We start from the raw sequence: 22473 nt of genomic DNA, 5'->3' as shown, positions 1-22473 counted from the left end.
TTTTAAGACAGGGTTTCACCGTGTTGGTCAGGCTGGTCTTGAACTCCAGACCTCAGGTGATCCACCCGCCTCGGCCTCCAAAGTGCTTGGATTACAGGCATAAGCCACTACACCCGGCCTTGCCTCAGCCTTTCAAGTAGCTGGGACTATAGTTGTGTGCCACCATGCCCACCTAATTTTTGTATTTTTTGTAGAGATGGGATTTTGCCATATTGTCCATGCTGGTCTTGAACTCTTGGGCTCAAGTGTTCTACCCCCCTTGAACTCCCAAAGTGCTGAGATTACAAGTATGAGCCACTGTGCCATGCCATGTTGTTTTTACATTAAAAGAAAAATTTTTCAGGCCGGGCAGGGTGGCTTACTTTGGGTAATCCCAGCACTTTGGGAGGCCAAGGCGGGTGGACCACCTTAGGTCAGGAGTTCGAGACCAGCCTGACCAACATGGTGAAAGCCCATCTCTACTAAAAAAAGATAAAATAATTAGCCGGGCATGGTGGTACATGCCTGTAATCCCAGCTACTCAGGAGGCTGAAGCAGGAGTATCACTGAACCCAGGAGGTGGAGGTTGCAATGAGCCGAGATCATGCCATTGCACTCCAGCCTGGGCAACAAGAGTGAAACTTCATCTCAAAAAAAAATTTTTTTTGTGTAATTTTTAATTTTTGTGGGTACAAAGTAGGTGCATATATTTATGGTATACATGAGGTATTTTGATACAGACATATAATGCGTGATTATCACATGGAAGGTGGGGTATTCATCCCCTCAAGCATGTATCTTTTGTGTTACAAACAATCCAATTATACTTTTTTAAGTTATTTTAAAATGTACTATTAAAATATTGAGTATAGTCACCCTGTTGTGTTATCAAATTATAGATCTTAATCATTCTTTATAACTATTTTTTGTACCCATTAACTATCTCCATCTCCCCGCTGCTACCCCCTTCTATCCTTCCCAGCCTCTGGTAACCATCTGTCCATTCTCTATCTCCATGAATTCAATTGTTTTGATTTTGGGATCCCACAAATAAGTGAAGACATGTGTTAATCTTTTTGTGCCTGGCTTATTTCACTTAATGGTTTTCAGTTCCATCCATGTTGTTGCAAATAACAGGAGCTCATTTTCTTCTGTGACTGACTAGCACTCCATTGTGTATTTATACATACGATATTTTCTTCATCCGTTCATCTGTTAATGGATGTGTAGGTTGCTCCCAAATCTTGGCTATTGTGAACAGTGCTACAACAAATATGGGAGTGCAGATATCTCTTTAATATATTGATTTCCTTTCTTTGGGGTACATACCTAGCAGTGGGATTGCTGGGTCATTTTGTAGTTATATTTTTATTTTCTTGAGAAATCTCCAAACTGTCCTCCATGGTGGCTATACTAATCTGCATTCTCATCAACAGTGTATAGGGGTTTCTTTTTTTTCACATAATCACCAGCATTTGTTATTGCCTGTCTTTTGGTTATAATACAAGCTGTTCTTTTTTTTTTTTCTTTTTTTTTTTGAGATGGAGTCTTGCTCTTGTTACCCAGGCTGGGGTGCAATGGCACGATCTCGGCTCACCGCAACCTCCATCTCCTGGGTTCAGGCAATTCTCCTGCCTCAGCCTCCTGAGTAGCTGGGATTACAGGCACGTGCCACCATGCCCAGCTAATTTTTTGTATTTTTAGTAGAGACGGGGTTTCACCATGTTGACCAGGATGGTCTCGATCTCTTGACCTCGTGATCCACCCGCCTCGGCCTCCCAAAGTGCTGGGATTACAGGCTTGAGTCACCGTGCCCAGCTACAAGCTGTTCTTAACTGGAGGTAAGATGATATCTCATTGTAGTTTTGATTTGCATTTCTCTGATGATCAGTGATGTTGAGCAACTTTTCATATGCCTGTTTGCCATTTGTATGTCTTCTTCTTCTTTTTTTCTTTTTTTTTTGAGACAGAATCTCGCTCTATTGCCCAGACTGGAGTGTAGTGGCACAATCTTGGCTCACTTCAACCTCTGCCTCCTGAGTTCAAGCAGTTCTCTACCTCAGTCTCCCAAGTATCTGGAATTACAGGGATGTGCCACCATGCCTGGCTAATTTTTGTATTTTTTAGTAGAAATGGGGTTTCACCATCTTGGCCAGGCTGGTCTTGGACTCCTGACCTCGTGATCCACCCACCTTGGCCTCCCAAAGTGCTGGGATTACAGGCATGAGCCACTGTGCCTGGCCTTTGTATATCTGCTTCTGAGAAATGTTTATTCAAATCTTTTGCCCATTTTTAAATTGTATTATTAGATTTTTTTCCTATAGCATTGTTAGAGTTCCTTATATATTCTGGTTATTAATTCCTTGTTTGATGGGTAGTTTGCAAATATTTTCTGCCATTCTGTGGGTTGTCTCTTCACTTTGTTGATTGTTTTCTTTGCTGTGCAGGAGCTTTTAAACTTGATGTTATCCCATTTGTCCATTTTTGTTTTGTAACCTGTGCTTGAAGGGTATTACTCAGGAGATGTTTGCCCAGACCAATGTCCTGGAGAGTTTCCACAATATTTTCCTGTAGAAGTTTCATAATTTGAGGTCTTAGATTTAAGTCTTTAATCTATTTTGATATGATTCTTCTTCTTCCTTTCTTTTTTTTTTTTTTTTTGGATATGGAGTCTCCCTCTGTTGCCAGACTGGAGTGCAGTGGTGCCATCTCAGCTCACTGCAACCTCTGACTTCCTGGTTCAAACAATCCTCCTGCCTCAGCCCCATGAGGAGCTGGGAGTACAGGCATGCACCACCACACCCGGCTAATTTTTGTATTTTTATTGGAGATGGGGTTTCACCACGTTGGCCAGGATGGTCTCGATCTCCTGACCTTGTAATCCACCTCCCTCAGCCTCCCAAATTGCTGGGATTACAGGCGTGAGCCACAGTGCCCGGCCTGTTGTGATTATTCTATATGGTGAGAGATAGGGGACTAGTTTTATTCTTCCGCATATGGATATCCAGTTTTCCCAGCACCATTTATTGAAGAGACTGTCTTTTCCCCAGTGTATGTTCTTGGCACCTTTGTTAAAAATGAGTTCACAGTAGGTGTGTGGATTTGTTTCTGGGTTCTCTGTTCTGTTCCGTTGGTCTATATGCCTGTTTTATGCCAGTACCATGCTGTTTTGGTAACTATAGTTCTGTAGTGTGATTTGAAGTCAGTAATGTGATTCCTCCAGTTTTGTTCTTTTTGCTTGGGATAGCTTTGGCTATTCTAGGTCTTTTGTGGTTCCATATAAGTTTTAGGATTTTTTTTTTTCCCATTTCTGTAAAGAGTAACATTGGTATTTTGATAGGAATTGCATTGAATTTGTACATTGCTTTGTGCAGTATGGATATTTTAACAATATTGATTCTTTCAATCCATGATCGTGAAATATGCTTCCTTTTTTGTGTGCCTCTTCAATTTATTTTATCAGTGTTTTGTAGTTTTCATTATAGATACCTTTCACTTCTTTGGTTAATTCCAAGGTATTTAATTTTATGCGTGGCTATTGTAAATGGGATTACTTTTTAAAATTTGTTTTTCAGATTGCTCACTGTTGGCCTATAGAAATGCTACTGATTTTTTTTTTTTTTCTTTTTGAGACAGGATCTGGCTCTGTTGCTCAGGCTAGAATGCAGTGGTACCATCTTGACTCACTGCAACCTCCACTTCCTGGGCTCAAGCCATCCTGCCACCTCAGCCTCCCTAGTAGCTGGGAACATAGGCATGTGCCACCATGCCTGGCTAATTTTTTGTACTTTTTTTTTTTTTTTTTTTTTTTTGAGACGGAGTTTCACTCATGTTACCCAGGCTGGAGTGCAATGGCGCGATCTCGGCTCACCGCAACCTCCGCCTCCTGGGTTCAGGCAATTCTCCTGCCTCAGCCTCCTGAGTAGCTGGGATTACAGGCACGCACCACCATGCCCAGCTAATTTTTTGTATTTTTAGTAGAGACGGGGTGTCACCATGTTGACCAGGATGGTCTCGATCTCTTGACCTCGTGATCCACCCGCCTTGGCCTCCCAAAGTGCTGGGATTACAGGCTTGAGCCACTGCGCCCGGCCTATGTACTTTTTATAGTGATGGGTTTCCTCATGTTGCTCAGACTAGTTGCTCAAATGATCCATCCACCTCAGCCTAATAAAGTGCTGGGATTATAGGCATGAGCCACCACTCCTGGCTCTGTGTAGATTTTGTACCCTGTAACTTTACTAAATATGTTCATCAGTTCTAATAGATGTGTGTGTGTGTGTGTGTGTGTGTGTGTGTGCACCTGTGTGTGTGTGCTGTTGTCAGGTTTTTCCAAATATAAGATCATAACATCTGCAAACAAAGATAATTTCACTTCTTCCTTTCAAATTTGGTTGCCTTTCATTTCACTCTCATGTCTGATTGCCCTAGCTAGGACTTCCAGCACTAAGTTGAATAATAGTGGTAAAAGTGGGCATTTTTGTTGTGTTCCAGATCATGGAGGAAAGACTTTTATTTTTCCCCATTCAGAATGATACTAGCTGTGGGTCCCTGCTAATGTTTTAAGTGTGTATCTTTTTAGACTTTTTCTGTATGGAGAGTATACATTTTAATAAAAATAGGATCATGCTAAACATACCCCTCTGCAGCCCCTTAAAAGAAAAACAACTTGCCAGGTGCGGTGGCTCACGCCTGTAATCCCAGCACTTTGGGAGGCCGAGGTGGGCGGATCGCGAGGTCAAGAGATCCAGACCATCCTGGCCAACATGGTGAAACCCTGTCTCTACTGAAAAAAAAAAAAAGAAAAAAAGAAAAACAACTCAGTGATAATATGCAGAAGTCCTAAATGTTTTCTAGAAAGCAGCTATGACTTGATACCATTCTCTTTAGTCTAATACCACAGATATACAGAGCTTTTCATAAATGTGAAAATAGTTTTAAATAAATTATTTTATTATTTTGTGCCCCCCGCCACCATACGCCATGTAAACTTCTGCAAGTAGTGAACCTATTTGCATAACTGATTTTCTTTACCAACTAAATCATGAATTTCTGGAGGAGTGGGGAAAGCAACTATCAATAAACAAGTTTTATACCCACATAATTGTGTCTGTCAGAGTGCCTAGTGCATATAAATTACTCAATAAGTATTTATAGAATGAACAAAAATATGCTTGTATAGTTTTTGTTTTGCATGACTATACTAGTTCTGTTGGTAAATTTGCACTACTGTTTCCATCGAAATTCTCATTTCAAACTAGTTAAGATCACACAATGATTAAGATCACAAAAGAAAGAAAGAAACATTATCATCAGTGCAGCATCATGTGACTCACCATTATACACCCTTTAATGGTTCTGGACTTAAAGGTTCTGCCTGCTAGTTCTAGATGTGAATTTTAAGCATTACAGTTTTACCCAAACCCAGATAGCTCAAAGATAAGTGGACACTTTATCAGATATTCCAATATTTCAATAAACCTGATATTTTTGGTGAGCTGATTTTAAAAATTGAGGTAGCAGACCAAATGTGTTAATTTTTATTTTGATACTTGCCATCATATAATCTCCACTTTCGTATCTCTTCTTCCTCATTTCCATTTCCCCCTACACCAGCTGCAGACCAGCACCTGTCCACACACACCACTTCACACAAGCTGCTCTTTGGTTGGGTCACTTCATCTGATTGCCAAATCTGCCAGTCTTCCTTCAGTCCTTGGCTTGTCACTTAACAGGGCTGACCCCTTCTACTATCTTGAAACTCTTTCTTCAGTAACTTCTATAACCCCAACTTCTGGTTCCTCTTTACCCCTCCATTCATTGATTTTATTCAGCAAAAAATTTAACTGAGTACTGATGTTAGGTGTTATAGTAAAGGTATGCAATCATATTAATAAAGCTGGTATCCCCTATAAAAATTTAAACACTTTACATGTTTACATGTGTGAACTACTTTAATCTCAATAGAGCAAGGGACAGCAAACCTTTTCTTTAAGGGCCAGATAGTAAATATTTTCAGCTGTGCAGGCCATACGGTCTGTGTTGCAACCACTGAACTCAACCTTTTTAGCATGAATGTGGTCATAGATAATACATAAACTAAAGAGTGTGGCCATGTACCAATAAAACTTTATAAAACAGGTGACTAAGTTTGGTCAGGAGCTGTAGATTGCCAACCTCTGCAGTAGAATTTATCTAAGTTCCACCAGGGCAGGAATTTTTGTCAGTTTCAATATGTAAAAATAAATGCTCAGTCAATACTCAGTGAATGAATGCTCTCCTTCTAAGATAGGAACTATTGGAATCCCCATTTTATAAATAAGGCAACCAAAGCACAGAGGTTAAGTAGCATGCCCAATGTTACCAACTCAAGTGACAAATCCAGGATGAAAACCCACATAGTTTGGCATTAGAGCTTATATTCTTAATCACTGTACTGTACAGTGGTGAGACAGAGAAGATTGTCAACTGTAAGGTTGGAAGTGGAGTAAGAGCTGGGAGAGGTAATTTTTTTTTTTTTTTTTTTCCTAAAGATGGGGTTTCACCATGATGGCCAGGCTGGTCTTGAACTCGTGACCTCAGGTGATCCACCCACCTCGGCCTCCCAAAGTGCTAGGATTACAGGCATGAGCCACCGCACCTGGCCTGGGAGAGGTAATTTTAACTGGGTCTTGAAGAATGAAGAATTCACCAGGAAGAAAAGTAGAGGAGATGGAGAGGCTTTGCATTCTAGCATGTGGAAACTGCAGGTATAAGAAACAGATGTCTGATACAAAATGGTATTATGAGCAAATTGGCAATAAAGGAAAAGAGTTGCTTAGGGAATACACTCAATTTTCAGCAAATCACGTTTGAACACAGGGTTTGAGGTAGAGAGTGGCAGAGATGGGCTAAAGAAGTATGCTGGGGGCCTTGTGTGACATGTGGACGAATTTGGATTTTAACTTGGTGGCAGATGGGCTGTTTTGAGCATGGGAAAGAATGACCATATTTGCATTTTAGGTCAATTTTTAAAATTACATTTTATTTTAAAATTAGATGATACATGCATATTGTACAGCCTTCAAAAACTGAAAAGGTCTTCCTGCTTGTTTCCACTACCCAGTTCAGTCTTCCAAAGGCACCCACAGTTTCCAGTTAGAAAGACGACTTTTGGCTGGGCGTGGTGGCTCACACCTGTAATCCCAGCACTTTGGGAGGCTGAGGCGGACAGATCACCTGAGGTCGGGAGTTCGAGACCTGCCTGACCAAAATAGAGAAACCCCGTCTCCACTAAAAATACAAAACATTAGCTGGGCGTGATGATGCACACCTGTAATCCCAGCTACTCCAGAGGCTGGAGCAGGAGAATCGCTTGAACCTGGGAGGTGGAGGTTGCGGCGAGCAGAGATCACGCCATTTCACTCCAGCCTGGGCAACAAGAACAAAACTGCATCTCAAAAAAAATAAAAAGAAAAGAAAAGAAAAAAAGAAAAAGAAAGATGACTGTCACTATAGGGTGAAGAATGGATCAGTCCTGGTGAGCTGGAAGTCTTTCAGCCAGCCTTAGGCATACCAATCTCTTGGCAGAAGTTCACAGCTCTGAGATGTCTCCATCTTCCAGTAATTCCTGCCTCCCTCACCACTTCTGGCCTTGAGATGGTATCTCAGTCACTACCCTGGAGGGCTATGCTATCCCCATAGTTTCCCTCCCCATGCATTCTCACATTCTAAATGGGGCTAATACTGCCTCGAAAGGAGTGAAAATTGGTTTGGGGGAGCAAAACAATTTGAAAATGGTTTGTGGGCCTCCCAAACTCAATCCCACTCACCAAAATTTTGTCAAGGGAAATTAAAATTTTTCTCTTTAGGATGAAGTGAAGAGATAATGACAAAAGATTGAGGGACACTGCCCTATACCTTTGTAAATAGTTCCTTGATTAGATACCTTTCAAATGACTCAGGTTGAATGTGCGCCTGTTTCTGCCCAGGTACCTAACTGATGCAGGGGGTAGTGGAATTCAGAGGCTTGAATGGATGGTGGTGATCCACGTGGTCCTAGAGAAAAGGTGGTGTAACATCTTGGGAATAAGTATGGACCGCTGGGATTAGATCCTGGCTCTGCCATTTACTATTGGCTGTGTGACTTTAACCCCTCTTTGCTTCTGCAAAGTGGGGGATAACAGTGGTACCTGTCTCCTGGCTTTGCTCAGGTTATTGCTCAGCATGTTATCTATTGTTCAAAGAGCCAGATGGCAGAGCATCAAAGGAGGAGGGAGTGTTGCAGGAGATTGGCAGAGTTAAAGGTTTAGAAGTAGGATTGAGGAATGTGGAGAATACCAACACCACTTCCCATGCCCATGGGTTGTGGGGAATAGGAAAATGAGTAGCACCCTTTCTAGAATTCAGCAAGGGAATCATGTTCCTTAGGGATTACAGTTACTTTTCAGTTAAGGCAAGGAATGAGCTACAAGTTTAAAAGTGGAAAGAAGTTAATTTACAATCGAATGAAGTTTCCAGGGCACAGAGGAAAGATCTGGGAAGGAAGAAGGTGTAAGGTAGAGAGGAAGCCCAGAGGAGGATAGCAGATTGGAGATTAGGATAAGGGAGAAGAGACCTACGGAGGCAGAAGCACCGCACAAGACAGCTTAGGCTGAGCAGAACAGGAGGTGGTGAACTATGGCCGGATCTAGCCAGCTGCTTATTTTTGTAGAGCTCACAAACTAAGAATAGTTTTTACATTTTAAATGGGTTTTTAAAAATGAATATGAGAATATTTCATGATACATGAAAATGGTATGGAGTTCAATGTCAGTGTCCATAAAGTTTTATTGGACCATAGCCATGCCCACTCATTTCCACATTGTCTATGGCTGCATTCCCACTACAACGGCAGAACGGAGTAGCTGCAATAGAGATTATATGGCCCACACAGTGGAAAACATTGGCCCTATCTGCCCTTTATAGAAGTTTGTTGGCCAGTCCCAGTGGTTCATTCCTGTAATCTCAGTACTTTGGGAGGCTGAGGTGGGCAGATTGCTTGAGCTTAGGAGTTTGACACCAACCTGGGCAACATGGCAAAACCCCATCTCTAAAAAAAAAAAAATCCAAGCATGTTGGCATGCACACCTGTAGTCCCAGCTACTCAGGTGGCTGAGGTAGGAGGATAGCTTGAGCCCAGGAGGTGGAAGTTGTAGTGAACCTTGTGTTCATGCCATTGTATTCTATCCTGTCTCAAAAAAAAAAAAAAAAAAAAAATTGCTGGACCCTGCTCTAGCAAATCATTCATAGCCTGCAATATGAATGGCACCTCCAGAAGTTGTGCAACACAGATGACCTGGCTCTTGGAGCACTCACTTTGGATGGTGATAAAGGATTACAGTGAGGAGAAGTATGGATGGAACTACATGGCCTCAAGGCTCTTTTTGGAATGTGGGCACAAAGTTGTCTTGTTAGAACAAAGCAAGGCTGTCAGCCTGGATTCAAGCCACCACCTCTTGGCTGGTGAAGAACTAGGTGTGGTAGACACTTCTGGTTGCCCACACAATTTTTGTTTCTCGTTTTGTTCTTTATTAACAGAGGCTGATTTTATCAAGGTAGCAATGTACCCTGTTAAAAATAATAATCTCAATAAGAAAAGTCCCCAAAAATGATGGGAACACATCAATAGGACACAGAGCCAGCTTATAGGTGTTCCTAATGACCAATATGGGACAATTCCATGTTAAAATAAATTATGATAGTAAAGAATTGTAACTCATCAAATAGAATAAAAATCTTTGCGTCCATACGGAAATACATTAAAAAATGGAGAAAGGAAAGCTTTCCATATGATACAAGGCAAACTAATATGTATAAAAGGAAAGACAGAATTAGAAAATGACCATCTTATGGTTTCAGGCAAGAATTATCAATGGATGCTAAAACTAGTTTGATGAGAAACATGATATGTATATAGTTTCAAAGCCTCTCCCCACAGATTCTTATAATTTCAAAGGGTAAAATAAGGACTTTATAGTATGAAAATCTGACAGGTACCTACCTTACCACCTTAACCAAGTGATCAAAGCTAATATCATTAGTAATAGAACAAGTCAAAATAGGGTACCCTCTGCTATGATGCATTGGAAGGGATACAGCATCACTTCTGTGGTATTCTAGCCAAAAATACCTAACCTGAATCATGAGGAACAGTCAGACAAACCCAAATAAGGGATGTTCTGCAAAGTAACTGGTCTTTGGTATTCAAAAATACCAACAACATGAAAGGTAAAGACAGATTGAGGAACTGTTTCATATTAAAGCAGACTAAAGCAACATGACAACAAAATGCGATGTGTGGTCCTGGATAGGTTCCTGGACCAGAAGAAAGGCTTTTTCTTTGCTATAAAGGACATTAGTGGGATGATTGGCAAAAGGCTGTGGCTTAAATAATAGCATTGTATCAATGTTAATATTCTGATTTTGATCATTGTATTGTGGTTATGTAAGAGAAAGTCTATTTTTAGGAAGCACTCACCAAATTAGAAGTAAATGAGCATCATGGGTGCATGAGAGAGAGAAAAAAAAATGATAAAGTAATTTTGGTAAATGTTAGTATTGGAAAATTTGGGTCAAAAATATACAGGAATCATTTGTACTATTTTTGCAAATTTTATCTGTTTGAAATTATTTCAGAGCAAAAAGTTTTTAAAAAATACTTATTTACCCCCAGGTACTCATGCAGTAAGATATTCATATACCTTATCCTAGCCAATGGGTTGTCTAATGGATGGGGCTTCTCAGGAAATGATTATTTTTCTCATAAAAAGGGAGAGATGGCCGACTGAGGTAGCTCACGCCTGTAATCCCAGCACTTTGGGAGGCCAAGGCAGGGGCATCACCTGAGATTGGGAGTTTGAGACCAGCCTGACCAACATGGAGAAATCCTGTCTCTGCTAAAAATACAAAAGGGTGGCACATGCCTGTAGTCCCAGCTACTTGGGAGGCTGAGGCAGGAGAATTGCTTGAAACTGGGAGGCAGAGATCGGGCCACTGCACTCCAGCCTAGGGAATAAGAGCGAAGTTCTGTCTCAAAAAATAAAAAGGGAGAGACTTGGCTAATGCCTTTTGCCCTTTGTCCTTCCCCTTCCTGCTTGGAAGAAGAGCTTAGTACCTGGATGTGGAGCAACCATCTGTGATTATGAGGACAGAAGGAGCAGGAAGTAGCACGGGTCTTGGTGGCTTCTTTGGACATCAGCCCTGGACTGCCTGCCTCTGGATAAGAAATCTGTTAGTCCGCTGTAGTTAACGTTTATAGTCAAATCCAACTCCAACTGAGCTAGACCGTCTAAGTCTCCCAATGGTGTTTACAGTTTTGAGTTTGTGTGGCTTGACTCCTCAATCTTCTTCACAGACAGCTACTTCTGGCTGCCCCTCACATGTGGGTGTTCTGCAAGTTTGGGTCCTTGGACTTCTCCTCCCTCTATGGTCTACATGGGCTGCCTTATCCACTCCCCAATTACCATTTAGACTCTGTGATTCTAAATAACCATCTTCACGTAGAATTTTCTCCTGATTTGCAAACTACATATCCAGCTACCTACTGGATATCTATGCCTATGGTCCATATTCACTTCAACAATTACAAAGCTAAATTGCCTTTTCAGCTACACATACACAATCAAACACACACACATCCAGCCCACAACCTAACCACTTTCCCAAGCCAGAAATGCAGGAGTCATCATCCTCTCTTCTTCCTACTTTCTTACCCACTACATGCAATTAGTCATCTAGATCTTGATGACTCTACCTCCTAAGTAGCTTTTGAATCCATCTCCTCTTCTCTGTTCCCATCAGGTAGATGCCTCATCATCTGTCACTGTTATTTTTTGTTAACCTTTTAAACAGTTTCCCTGGCTCTGTCCTTTGTTCCCCTAACACAAACTGCTATCCATTATTTTCTAAAATGCAAATGTGATCACCATACTCTCCTATGTAAAAATTTCCTCCCATTTCAACTGCTAATGGTAGTAGCCCCCATCACAACACTCCAATTCCTACTGTAGCATAACAATGCTCATAGGATAACCTCTTGGCTGCCCTTCTGTGCCATGTCTCAATGAGGGAAGGACTGTTAACTGCCCCTGGCTGGTTTATTGTATTCTTAGGAGGCAAATTCTCCCAAGTCTCCATAAGCCAGTGATCTTCCTTTGGCCCCTACCTTCTCTTACCTATAGCAAGTTTTACCTCACTTTATTCCATGTCAAAAGACCTGCAGTGTTCTTTTACTTGTCACAAAAATAAATTTTATACATTGATCAAAATGAAGTGTTTGAGCCACTGTGTGTGATAAGTGAGGGTTGAACACTGCCTGAATCCAACAAACACCATTCATATAGGTGACATTTTAATCGGGTTGTGGTAGCCCAGGTAGGCAAGCTCCAGGGATGTTTATAACACAACCTGGCCCCACATTATAAGTCTCCTGTCTTGGCTACTTTTGGGTTAAGCAATCCGGGGCTCCCTGGACTGATTCCTCCATTTTCTGAGGCAAGCTGCTGGGGTTTGTGTGGAATGTGTGATTAAGAATCTTCAATCGGGCTGGGTGTGGTGACTCACGCCTGTAATCTAAGCACTTTGGAGGCCAAGGCGGGCGGATCACCTGAGGTCGGGAGTTCAAGACCAGCCTGACCAACATGATGAAACCCCGTCTTTAAAAAAAATTAATAAAAAAAAATAATAATAAAAATTAAAAAAAAAAAGAATCTTCAATCATGGAGCAGGAAACAAGGGTACCCAGCCTTGAGGTACCAGCCATTCACTTTTCCCTTAATAACTTTCCCCCTTCTGTTCTAGCAACGTACTTAAAAATAAATAAATAAATAAAGTGGAGCCTACTAAAGGCAGAGTAGGACATTCCTCCTATGAGCAGAGTTAGCCTCCTAGAGCTTCTATGGTATTTATTACACTATAATACAATTATGTGTTTACATGTCTGTTTCCCTGTGTTTGGTTTCTTTTAATAGCATCCAAATGCAAATCTTGCATTTTTTTTGGTATATCCCTCTAGCAGCATATAATAGAGCCTGACATAGAGAGTAATCAGTAAGTATCTATTGATTTATTAAATGAATGGATTTCTTTTCTTTCTTTCTTTTTTTTTTTAGGTTCCAGGTAGAGTGTAATGGAAAGAGCCTGGACCCTGGTACTATTCCCAGTTCCTCTATGAACTTGCTATGTGACTATAGTCTCTCAGTAGATCCTTCACCTCATCAATGAAGTGGAGTCAGTACCACCCACTTTGGAAGAATTGTTTTGAAGATTAAAAGAGTTACTGATCATTATCCATTCAATTGTAGGGATATACTGAATGCTTACAAGCCAGGCACTGTGGTAGGTACTAAGACTATAGAATTGCCTTTTTCTCATAAAGCTTTTCAATCTAGCGGGAAAGACAAGTAATTAAGCAATCGTCTATAATAACATATAGTGAAAATTGGAATAGGGGAAGAACAAAGTGCTATGGGAACATACAACAGAGGGCCCAACTTAATCGAGGGGTTAGGAAGGACCTCCCCAAATGGCATGAAAGAATTGTAAAGTACTATACTCATGTCAGGTAGGATGTTATTACTGTAGATGAAACTGCCCTTGAGTTCATAGGAGGAAGCCATCGCACTGTGGAGAGTGAGGCTTCCTGGAAGAATGGAATGCTGAGCTGGACCCAACTTTTTTTTTTTTTTTTTTTGAGATGGAGTTTCACTCATGTTACCCAGGCTAGAGTGCAATGGCGCGATCTCGGCTCACCGCAACCTCCTCCTGGGTTCAGGCAATTCTCCTGCCTCAGCCTCCTGAGTAGCTGGGATTACAGGCAAGCATCACCATGCCCAGCTAATTTTTTGTATTTTTAATAGTGATGGGGTTTCACCATGTTGACCGGGATGGTCTCGATCTCTTGACCTCGTGATCCACCCGCCTCGGCCTCCCAAAGTGCTGGGATTACAGGCTTGAGCCACCGCGCCCGGCCGGACCCAACTTCTTTTGATGTTGCTGACCGATCTTCATCAGGAATATGTGCCCTTCAAACTGTGTTTCCAGGATCAGAGCTGGATCTGTCTTCATCTCTCCATACCCCAACTCACCTTGTTGCTATAAGAAACTGAGCACTCCAGTCCAAGAATACAAACCATGGAGAAGGAAATGCTGAAGGGGAATCTAAAAGGTCAGTGATGTTTCTAGGCAAGGCATCCATGGAAATCTGACTTCTGCTTTCAAATGCATCTGGAATCCAACCGCATCTCACCACCTCCTTTGTAACCTCCTGTCTAGACCACTCTCATTGGTCACTAGATTGCAGTGACCTTCAAATTGGTCTTCCTGTTTCTACTCATGCCCTCTTAGAATTTCTCCACCCACATTCTAGCTCCAAATTTCTGTGTTCCCGCTTTGGGCACATTGAGGTGAAGAAGACCAGTGATTTGCCAAGGAAAGAAGGGCTTACCTGAGTGTCAGGAAGGAAGCGTATGCTCCTTTAAAGGATGAGAAAACGGGTAGGGGTTGCCCACCTACTCCTCAGTGTCAACCTATGGTAGGTAAATGAACAACAGCAAATAAGTCTTCCTCTGTTGTTTTTGTATTAAAGGATTTTCAGATAAGTTGCTGCTCATTCACCCTTTTCCAGTCTCCCCTCCTCCACATTTCCCAGACATTCCCTAAGTTGTGTCCTGGCACAAACATACCATCTCTCTGCCCCCTCATCTCTTTCCCAGCCTTTTCCTGACTCACCCTTCACAGTGTCTTCCAGCAGTGCACAAACATCCTCTTGTCTATCAAAGTCAACTTCCAAACAGTTATTGTAGTATGCCAGACCGGAAGAAGGAGCAGGGGAGCCAGCACCCTCTTTAGTCAGCCCCTGAGTATGCTGAATGGACACTCAGCATGAGTCTGCAGGGAGGATTGTTAACTTGACCCAGGCTTCAGGCACGGCTATATCCTGAAAGGATGATCTGTTTCAGGTTGTGGCATTTTTCAAATGACAGCAAGGCAAGGGACAGAGACACCATCCTTTCCAAACCTTCATTTTTTTCTTCTCCCAATTTTTATTCTGAAAATATTTCAAACCTACAGTTTAGCTGAAAGAAAAACCTCACAAAATTTATATATTATTCACCTAGATTCAGCAGTTGTGAACATTTGCTTTCTCTGTCTCCCTTTTTTTTCTCTCTTCCTCTTTCAAGATAGTTGTCTGCCTATCTGTGTATGCATGTATTCATCCATTTCTATAAGCACACACACAATGTGATGAACGCTTTGAAGGTAAATTGCGGAGAACTTGACGTATCATCTTAAACACTCTAACATATATTTCCTAAGAATAAGGCCATCATTTTTCCTATGTACCGCAATATGATTATCACACTCAAAAGATTTAACATTAGTACAATAATACTACTACCTAAGATACAATCCAGACTTTTCTAGTTGTCCTGAAAATGTCTTTGAACACTCCCCCTGCCATTCTCAAATCCAATTAAGGATTAAAAATATCTTCTTTTAACCTAGAAACTTCCAGGGCAATACCACATTTGTGAGAGGCAATATGGTTCCCAGAAACAGGGCTTTATAGCTATATATAACTGGGTTCAAATGTCAGGTTTTTCCCAGCTATGTGACCATGGACAAATTACTTCATTTTCTCACCTCAGTGTCCTCATAATGGGAATGCTGTTACCCAGTCTAAAGATTTTGTAATGATGAAGAATAATGTAGTTTTCGTGCTTGTCAAGTAGTGGGCATTCAGGACAAGCCGCTCCTCTGGAAAGAGAAGCAGAGAAAGGAACTCAGTTGGGTTATATAAATGACTGAAAACTTGTGTTGCAGTAGCCAAACAAATAAAACTATTTCCCCTACTCAACGTAAGCCTGTAGCAAATGCCTCTTGCATATTGGAATACAAACTTTGTGGGGCAGGGATTTCCATTGTTTCATTCAGTGTTTTGTTCCCAGTGTTTGAAACATAGCTCATTAGGCAACTTTTGAATGAATGAATGAACAAGTGAGTAAGTACATCTTACCAGGTAAGTTACCACTTTTATGTAACTCAAAAATGCTATTCTTCACTCCCTTTTCTAGAGTTGACTTCCTCTGACATAAGGTGGTGTATCTGCCCGTTACTGCCACAGTTATTATATAATTATAATATATAACATATATTATATTATATATTTATTATATATTATATAAAAGTATAATAATATATATTACATATATATTATTATATAATAATATAATATATATAATTATATTATTATATAATAATATGTAATATAATAATAACATATATTATTATATGTTAATATATATTATTAATATATTATATATTATATTAATATATTAATATATATAATATAATATATATTAATATATTAATATAATATATTAATATATATTATATTATTACATTATATCTAACAAATTATCCTGAAGTTCAGTTACTTAATACAACAATTCTTTATTTTTATGCTCACAGGTCTACAGGTTGGGCTACAACTTGGAATGAGCTAGGCTAGCTCTTGGCTTTGGGCTCCAAGCTCCAGGTTGGATTTAGCTATGTTTCTTATGTCCCTCACCCTCCTTGGACCAGTGACATGTAATCTCTTCCCTGTATCTCATTCTGGGGCCCAAGGTGAAGGGTGCAGGTGTGTGGGTGTGGACATGGTCTCTCTAAGCTGAGCTGACTTTTAGGTTTCCCTCATCACACTGCTGCAGCACGAATAGTCATTCTCCTAACAATTTTAGTGAGCGATTTTTGAACTTGCTAGACACAGACATATGCATACACTTCACATTCCCTTCCCAAAGACAAACACGATTTGTTAGAGGCATTATAAGCTACTGGATAAGAAGGGAGTGATGCACCTCTTAATGGATATTCTCTTACTTCCTGAACTTTCTGGAAGGGACTTGACTAAATTCTTGGCCAAGAGCTCTTGTTCTCAGTTTTCATGACGATAAGAGCAGGGAGTGGTTTATTCTCTAAGTTAAACCTGTGTGAAAAATCATGGTAGGATGAAGAAAATATAGTGTGACTACAACATACCTTTACAGTTCTTCTTCAGCCCTTCATCCGCATCCTGGCTTCCTCGTGCCACCAAACACCGCTGTGTCTTAGTGCAGATGACTTTGCAGCTGAGACCATCAGACAGGAAACACTGCAGCCTATCTGTGCATGCCCCATCTGCCGTCTTGTCCATATCCCCAACTACCTTTGCTTTCTTCCATTTTTCTGTCCTAGGCTAACCCTAACATTTCTGCTGAAATACCATTCCAGATTTTCAATATAGCAAATAACTCCCATTCTCTCTTCTATCTTCACTCTCTTTCTCACCAATTACTTATTTCTTTGGCCATTTAAGCCTCTTCCCTCTGAAAAGAAAAACAAAACAAAACTAACCTTAAAAAAAACTAGCCAGGCATGGTAGCTCCTGCCTGTAATCTCAGCTACTAGGGAGGCTGAGGTGGGAGGATTGCTTGAGCCCAGGAGTTTGAGGCTGCAGTTAGCCATGATTGCTCCAGCCTGGAGGGACAGAGTGAGACCCCCTCTCTCAAAAAAATAAATAAAAATTTAAAATCCCATACTTGATCTTATCTCTCCCTCTGGATTAGGCCATACAGAGTTGTCAACGGGAATCTAACTAAAAAAGGAAGAGGACTCCTGTGGGAAATAGCAGTACTTGGGAAATAAAGCTAGTTGAGAAAGAAGATGTCAGATAATGAGACAAATCTATTATTATTTGATGGTGAAGGAAACAACCAACAAAGAATTAGATCTAATACATGGGTTCAGGAAGGTTGCTGGTCAATGTATAAAAATTAATAGCTTTTATCTATATAAGCAATAACCACGTTATAATGTATTTAAGATATGAGAGGCTGGGTGGGATGGCTCAGGCCTGTAATCCCAGCACTTTGGGAGGCCAAAGTGGGAGGACCCCTTGAGCCCAGGAGTTCAAGACCAGCCTGGGCAACATGATGAGACCCTGCCTCTATAAGAAAAAGAAAAAGAGAGAGAGGAAAGAAAGAAATGAAAGGAAGAAAGGAAAGAAAGAAGGAAGAAAGAAAAAAGAAAGATAAGAAAGAGGCAGAGGGAGAAAGAGAGAAAGGGAGTGAAAAAGAAAGTAAAATTATTTTAAAAAGTACAACAACATTCAAAATAGTCATCAAAACCCATAAAGTATGTAGGAATTAGCCTAACCAAAGTGTTGGCAGATGAATTATGGTCCTGGTCCTCCAAATTTCACATGTTGAAGTCCTAACCCCAATACCTCAGAATGTGACTATATTTGAAGGTAGAGTTTTTACAGAGGCAATTAAGTTAATATGAGGTCATTAGGGTGAGCCCTACTCCAATATGCCTAGTGTCCTTATAAGAAGAAGTGGCTAGATACACAGACACACACACAGAGAAGACCATGTGAAGACTCAGGGAGGAGACAGTCATTTACACCAAGGAGAGGGGCCTCAGAAGAAACCACCCCTGCCAGCACCTTGACCTTGAACTTTCAGCCTCCAGAACTGTAAGAAAATACATTTCTACTGTTTAAGCCACCCAGCCTGTGGTATTTTGGTATGGCAGTCCCGGCAAACTAATATACCAAGAATATACAAGACTTCTGTTGATATAGGTTTGAAAACTCTCAGCAAGCTGCTTCTTTTTCCCATTGCTTGTCCTCCCTTCCTGTACAATTTGGTCCTTAGCCATTAGATGGGGCAGAGCAAGGTGGACTTCTGGTGTGCTTGGGGATGGGAGCTGGTGACAGAGTGAACTAAACAAGAAAAGGTAAAGGATGTAGAAGAGCTGTGTTCTGTAAAGAGTGGGATGGAAGCCCAAGGTATCGATGTTATGGATGAGCTTTGGGAAATGGCTTCCTAGTTTCCTTTTAAATTCTCCTTGACTAGAGCTGGCTGGAGTCTGGGATGCAGTACATGAGTATCCATATGAAAACCACCAGCAGCTATGCAGGTGATCTGAGTTTGGCCTATGAGGGCCTCACAAGCCCCAGCCTCAGCTACAGACTGGGCTCCAGCTGTGTCTCTGGCATGGGCTCCAGCATCTTCAGTTGCACTAGCTCCACCAGGGCCGTGGTTGTGAATAAGATTGAAGTCGGCAATGGGAAGCTGGTGTCTGAGTCCTCTGACATCCTGCTCAAATGAACAACTGTGGCAGCCCCTCCCAGCCTGCCCCTCCTGTGGCTGCCCCAGAGTCCATGAGGGAGGCTGCTTGCAGGAGAGCACAGGGAACAGGAGACCCACCTGAGGCTCAGCCCTAGCCCGCAGCCCACCTTCGGGGAGTTTACTGCCTGGGAACCCCTTGCCCATGCCTCCAGCTGCAAAACAACTGCTTTTTTTTTTTTTTTTTTTTTACAAAAAAAAAACCCACGGTGGCTCCCCCACTGCCAAAAAAAAAAAAAAAAAAATTCTGCTTGACTAAAAGATAAGGGCATTTATAGGTTGCATAATCCCCCCTCCTTCCTTTCTTCTGGTGGCAGTAATACAAATGAAAGTGCATTTCTTCTGGCACCAACTTTCCCTACTTTCCCTTTGTTGCAAGGAAGGGAGCCTTCTCATTCAATTTGGAGCTGTGTTCCTGTCACTCTAAACAAAGTAAATTGTTTTCCTTCCCTGTAAGCAGGGGCCATTTGGTGAGGGGGCATTTGGCTTGAACTTGGAGGAGGAAGCAGCCACCCAGGCATCCTACCTTGTACTTGAAATGCCATTGTCAATGATCATTACTAATATTTATTGAGCACTTACCATGGTGTTAACACTGTTTGAAGTATATCATACATATTAACTCGTTGAGTCTGCCAACCATCCTATGAGATATGGTAGTGTTAATATCAAGGCTTTTTTAGGGATAAGAAAAGCTAGGTACAGAAAGATTAAGTAACTGGCCTAAGGTCTCTCGCTGGTAGCTAGGGATAGAAGCAGGATTGTAATCTGGGAAGCCTGGCTCCCAGGCCTAGGCTGGGGTTTACTATACTGCACTCTCTCTGGTATTTAGACCCTGCACTGGGGATTTACTTCTCAAAATGTGTGTGTGTGTGTGTGTGTGTGTGTGTGTGTGTGTGCAACCATCTAAATCTAGAAGTTGGTAGGAAAATCCATTTTCAGTCATTCACATTGCCTTGTAAATTAGATTCTCAGATGATTTCATATCCACTTGAGAGTAGATTACCAAGACATTAGAAGTTTTGATATTGAGGAGAATGTATTTCACACACAAAACTAACATTTACTAGGCACCAACTGGGATTTGACAAATGTTGTTTTGTAGAACCCTCCCAATGGCCCTGCAGGGTAAGAATTAATTACTTTCCTTTTATGTTTGAAGGAATTGGATGTCTCAGCCGTTGGAGCCCAAATCTGTTCCCTGGGCATTCTCAATGGCTGCTTGAGGTCCCCTGACACTTATGGCTGGCTGGGAAGAAACAGAGGATGTCTGGAGGGGAGTGACAGGATGCTAAAGCCAGACGTCATAGTTTTGTGCAACTCTGAGTCTAGGAAACACAGCTGGTTTTATTCAGTGATAATAATTGGGGCAGGCCAGTGCCTTCCCACCTCTCATGGACTTTTGTGCCAGGTTGGAAGATGGGTATGTAGCAATATGTTTTGTAATTGCAATTTAGTGCCACAGGCCTCCTGAAACCTCCCCCTCCCAAGCAGGGGCATTTTAATAGTTGACGACAGAGAAGAGAATTAGAGCTAATTTATAACTATAAAATCTTGTATTACCTTGCCTATTTGCCTCAGACTTTCAAATACAAATATCCCAAATGCATCAATATCTATGCCTCTTGAATTTGAAGTCTACAAACCGCCACCCCCTACACAGACTATTATTCATTTTGTGAATTAACTTTATTTGCTGTGCATTTCAGCTTAGTCTGGAAACCTCTTTGCTTAGGATTGCCAGCTTCGGCTTTTTTTCAGAGGCCTAAAGAAGAGGTGGTTCTGGCAGGTGCAAGCTCTCTGATGTTTCAGCCTATGACTATGTGAACCAAAGTCATGGTCTCTTTGCATTTCTGGATTTAGGAACAGACGGTAGTTATGAACTAACTGACTATCTGACAGAGAGGCCCCACTGGAAGCAGAATGGGAGCAGATCCAGGCTCTGCTGTGCAGTTACCAGTTGGTCTAACTCTTCTTTCAGAAAATATTCTCTCTGAAGGAGAGGCCTCAAATTGCAGATCCCCATTGAAAAGGCAGGGTACAACCCTCCTTTTGTAGGCACCTCCCAAAATAACTTTCAACAGGATGACTTGTTATGTTAGTTCTGTAATTTTATTTTCCAAATGATGCTTGTCTTTGAAGCTTGGCTAGGGGAACTGTAGCTAAGATTAAATGGGGTCCAATGTTTTCTGACAATCTTCCTTAGATTTACATGACTTTTATTTTATTTTATTTTTTCTCCTGACCCTCCTCCCCAATGCTTAAAAAATACATATTATTTGATCTCTTAAAATCTCTGACAGAGAATATTGGGATTTTCCATCCTGCCATTTGTTTGCCACATTTGATATAAGTAATGAGCACCTCTTATTTGTCAGGCCCTGCATTGGTGCTGGGGAAGACACAGCAGTGCACAGAAACCAACTAGCCTCCAATTGCAAAAAATTTCACAGCCCAGTGAGGAGGGAGACATTAATCTGAGGATCATACAATGCAACTACAAAATGTGCTAAGGAGGCAAGGGTCTGGTGCTAGGAGAGTGTGCAATTTAATATAGTCTGAGAGGTCAGGGGTTGGATGTGTAAGCTAATAAAAGGAACAGCCTGTGCAAAAGCCCTGGACTGTGTCTGGTACCAGGGATTGGCCAGTTAGGGAGAGGAGAGCAAGGGAGGGGTGGGTGGTAGAGCTGAGACTAGAGAGGCAAGAAGTGCCAGACCATGAGGCTTTTGCAACATGTAGTCCCCAGGCCCCACCCACAAAGATTCTGATTCAATTGGGAGAGGGGGAACTAGATATGGGTAATTTTTTAAGTTCCTGAGATAAAGCAGCCAGGGTTAAGAATCGTTATCCTGGCCGGGCATGGTGGCTCATGCCTATAGTCCCAGCACTTTGGGAGGCTGAGGCAGGTGGAACACCTGAGGTCAAGAGTTCAAGCCCAGCCTGGCCATCATGGTGAAACCCCATCTTTAAAAAAAAAAAAAGAATCATTACGTATCCTGGACTTACTTGGGTCTGTACTCTAAGAGCTGTGGGAAACCACTGAATTGTTTATAGTAGGAGAAACAATTCAGATGTACATCTTGTGTCCTCCAGATGCCTGCACATATATACACCAAAAATTACTGAGGTGGGTCCAGAAATCTGTATAACGCAGATGAAGGATAATATCAGAAGCACTGTCAACCTGAGCATTGTTTGATCAAATAGGAAGTAAATAGATAAACCCAAAAAGTAGACCACTAAGATGATCTCATTTCAATTTTCTTTTCTTTTTTTTATTTTTATTTTTATTTTTATTTTT

At 41.3% G+C, this 22473-nt stretch overlaps 1 long non-coding RNA gene across 5 annotated transcripts in view; it reads left to right on the top strand.

The window, feature by feature from the left end:
• Window positions 1-22473, top strand: part of LOC108299695 — a 54813-nt gene that overhangs the window by 10667 nt on the left and 21673 nt on the right. For 2 of the 5 annotated variants that reach the window (XR_005199005.1, XR_005199006.1), the window contains exon 3: window positions 13110-13335. This is a non-coding gene — a long non-coding RNA (uncharacterized LOC108299695). Of the gene's footprint in view, window positions 1-13109; window positions 13336-13598; window positions 13668-15947; window positions 16019-16470; window positions 17435-22473 lie in introns of those variants that run through there. The other 3 variants (XR_005199004.1, XR_001823067.2, XR_001823066.2) reach the window with 3 other exon arrangements.

The sequence above is a fragment of the Cebus imitator genome, unplaced genomic scaffold, assembly GCF_001604975.1.
Source record: "Cebus imitator isolate Cc_AM_T3 unplaced genomic scaffold, Cebus_imitator-1.0 Scaffold23, whole genome shotgun sequence".
NCBI lineage: Eukaryota > Metazoa > Chordata > Mammalia > Primates > Cebidae > Cebus > Cebus imitator.
Note: the sequence above shows the minus strand (reverse complement) of the source record. Positions and strands in the feature narration are given on the sequence as shown.